Raw genomic sequence first — 3,790 nt, 5'->3', positions numbered from 1 at the left:
CCTTTGCTATGAAGGCCACAAGGAAACAGGGCTTTCCCTGGTGAGGGATGAGAGTGTAAGGGAGAGAAGGTTCTCTGGGGATGGAGATGTGGCTGAATATTTGTATACTGTTGAGAATTTTCAGTAAAGGGAAAAAATTTGTCCAACAGTGTCTTTCTTTTAAATAGCTACACCAGCCGGTAATAGTAGCATGGAACTGTTAATTCTAGTAACTTGGGAGGCTGAGGAAGGAGGATCATTAGTTTGAAGTCAGCCTGAGCAATTTAGTGAGACCCTCTCTAAACAAACAAACAATGTTAAGGATGTAGCTCAGCGCTAGAGTTCCCCTGAGTTCCATCCCCAGTACCAAAAAATAATAAGAGCCCCTCTTTTCCTTTGGTGTTCCACCAAAGATCCTGGTGTCACCATGGGCCACCACCCCTCCTGGTGCTACCTGTATTGTAAAAACAAGCCATACCCAAAGTCTTGTTTCTGCTGGGGTGTCCCTGATGCCAAAATTCGCCTCTTTGACCTTGGGCAGAAAAAGGCAAAAGTGGATGAGTTCCACCCTGTGGCCACCCGGTGACTGATGAATATGAGCAGCTATCCTCTGAAGCCTTGGAGGCTGCCAGTATTTGTGACAAGTACATGGTAAAATCTGTGGCAGAGATGGCTTTCTTATCCGAGCGTGGCTCCACCCCTTCCGTGTCATCCGTATCAACAAGGTGTTGTCCTGTGCTGAGGCTGACAGATCCAGATAGGTATGTGGGGTGCCTGGGGAAACCCCAGGGCACAGTGGCCAGGGTTCACAGTGGCCAAGTCATCCTGTCCATCTGCACCAAGCTGCAGAACAAGGAACATGTGATTGAGGCCCTATGCAGGGCCAAGTTCAAGATCCCTGGCCGCCAGAAGATCCACATCTCAAAGAAGTGGGGCTTTACCAAGTTTAATGCTGATGAATTGGAAGACATGGTGGCTGAGAAGCGGCTCATTCCTGATGGCTGTGGGGTCACATATATCCCCAATTGTGGCGCCCCGGACCAATGGCGGGCCCTGCACTCATGAGGGCTTCCACTGTGCTCTCCCCTCTTTACTCTCACACATACCAATAAATTTTGTATTGTGTTCATCATCATCATCATCATCATCATAACAATAATAAATTATTTCTGGGCATGGTGGTGCATGCCTGTAATCTCAGCGGTTCTGGAGGCTGAGGGAGAAGGATCACAAGTTCAAAGCCAGCCTCAGCAAGTTAGTGAGGCCCTAAGCAACTCTAGAAAAAATACAATAAAGAGATGGGGAGGTAGCTCAGTGGTTAAGTGCCCCTGAGTTCAATCCCCAGTAAAAAAAATAATAATAATAATAACTAATTAAATTCAGAGGGTGAGAACTTTATATAGTGTCTTTAATAATGATGTGCAGTGTACCATAAAAATTTTGTTGATACAATGATATCCCTCACATATACACACATTTTTATCTTTTCTATTGATGAGTGTAGCTAGAAAAGAAAAAAAAAAGGACTTTGGAAGAGCAGTATATATGCCATTCAGCAAGAAGAGAATTAATAAATAGAGCAAAGGGGAGAATTTGAAACCTCATTCAGTCCAAAGGAAACTGTGGATTTAGATTTGTCATTCAAGGCCACTATTACCATTTAGTGACACTAAACTTTGGACCCGATGTCAATTTGGGAAAAGAGTCAAAGTCCACATTTTAATCCAGAAATCATTTATATACACAGTGATAAAAGGAAACTTGCTTAACTTAAAAACACATAATACAGTCTTTTTATTTCTGCTCTCTAACTGAACTGCCTCCCACTCCCCCCCCCCCGCAAAAAAAAGGATAGTTTTAGAAGGAATTAACTTTGCAGTGAGACATTAGCTGTTCTTATTTTGTCTGAGATATATTTTTCCTTTATTTTATGACTTGAGCCTCATTTAGAAAACCATGTTTGAGGGGCTGGGGTTGTGGCTCAGCAGTAGAGTGCTTGCTTAGCACATTCGAGGAGCTGGGTTTGATCCTCAGCATCGCATAAAAATACATAAATAAATAAATAAATAAATAAATTAAAGGTATTGTGTCCAACTACAACTAAAAACAATTTTTGAAAAACCATGTTTGAGGAGATAAATATGGTTAAGTTGATTTAAATATACAGTGTATACAGATATAATAATATATCACTACCTCATATATCAGTTTAAATTTAAAAATAAATATGAAGTTGATACTTTTTAACATGTATCCAATGAACAAATAAATTTTTTTTAAAGTATCCAATGGAATCTAAGCAACACTGTTTTAATACTTGCCATTATTCACTTTAAAAATGCCAAGACTCTTCCTTGACAGACCAAAATTTTATGTAGTTATTTCTTCTTATTTATCTTGTCTTTCCATTCCATGGAACCCATAAAACTTCTGGCAAGGGCTGGGAATATAGCTTGGTGGTAGGGCCTTGCTTAGCATGTGCAAGGCCCTGGGTTCAATTCTTCGCACACCCCCTCCCCCCGAAAACCTTTGTTAACTATTTTAAATTAGAAACCTTCTATTGTTTTCCCAATCATATTTTACTGTAATAAAACTATGTGCATAAATTGAAATATTGATATTTTACATTTTCTTATGACAATCAAACTCCAAGTATGAACATTTTTTTTTTCTGCTTTTCTTACTGGGGTCAAGCTTCTGGGCTCCTTCAATTCAAGTATTCAAAGTTTATTCACGGCTGGCCCTGAAGAGGACACATGGGGGCGGTGCCTCCAAGCTCCATCTCTTTCTGGGCTCAGGAAAGGAGACTCTTGCTTGGAATTATTTATTTTTATTTATTTATTTTTTTTGAGACAGGGTCTCACTAAGTTGCTTAGGTTCCTTGGGATTTGGACCTCCTATGGTTAGCTTCTACAGAAGGGAATTATGAAGATTATTTGAGTTCTGTGAATATAGAGATTTCACACCTGTAATGCTAGTGACTCCGGAGGCTGAGGCAGGAGGATCGAAAGTTCGAGGGCAGCCTGGGCAAGCAATTTAGCGAAACCATCTCAAAATTAATTAATTAATTAATTAAAAAGACTGAGGATGTAGCTCAGTGGTAGAGCCCTCCCGAGTCTGATCGGCAGTGCCCCTCTACCCCCAAACGTTTTAGGTGAGGCCTGTCCTCAAAATTTAGATTATTCAGGGGAGGCCTCTCCTTAGAGTTTGGAGTACAAGGTAAAAGGGAGGAATACCAAAGGATTAGGAAGGAAAGGTGAGAGCAATCCTGCCAAGGACAGCTTCCAGAAGGGGCTGCCCCGTACCAGGGTGAGCTATTCTAACAACAATTATTAGTACACATTTGACTAAAGCAGTGTAAGTATAACATGGATTCTGACAAATAATTATATATAAAAAGTGCCCCCCCCCCAAAAAAAAAGTAACCTTTGATTTGAAAGTCAGCTCGGTCAGGTTAGCAGGGCTTTGGTGTTTCCATTTAGTCATGGGTGAGTGTTTTTTTACTAGGAAGAAGCGGGACTCAGCACCAAGTCTATTCCTTATTTTCTGCTATAGACATAAACCCTGAGAAATTTTTAAATTAATAGATAGGAATGTAAGAAGTTTTTAAGATCTGAAATGCACCCCCAAAGCTCATATATTGAAGGCTGGGTACCCAAAGCAGCAGTGTTCAGAGGAAGGGCCTATGGGAGGTGACTGAATCCCATAGGCTCTGACCTCATCAATTGATTAATCTATTGATGGACTTGTAGCTGAATGGGTTATTGTGATGTGGTGCTTTAAATATACTTTTGTCAAAAATTAGGAGGGG

The 3,790-nt window shown here is 40.7% G+C and overlaps 1 pseudogene across 1 annotated transcript; it reads left to right on the top strand.

The window, feature by feature from the left end:
* The first annotated feature begins 406 nt into the window (after positions 1-406).
* Positions 407-1,044, top strand: LOC308636476 (large ribosomal subunit protein uL16-like; annotated as a pseudogene). Its single transcript has 2 exons — positions 407-481; positions 583-1,044. The product of its transcript is annotated as a large ribosomal subunit protein uL16-like (transcript).
* The last annotated feature ends 2,746 nt before the right edge of the window (positions 1,045-3,790 follow it).

This window comes from Spermophilus citellus (genome assembly GCF_964194105.1).
Source record: "Spermophilus citellus genome assembly, chromosome: 17".
NCBI classification, from domain to species: domain Eukaryota; kingdom Metazoa; phylum Chordata; class Mammalia; order Rodentia; family Sciuridae; genus Spermophilus; species Spermophilus citellus.
This window is presented reverse-complemented; position numbering and strand designations above follow the sequence as displayed.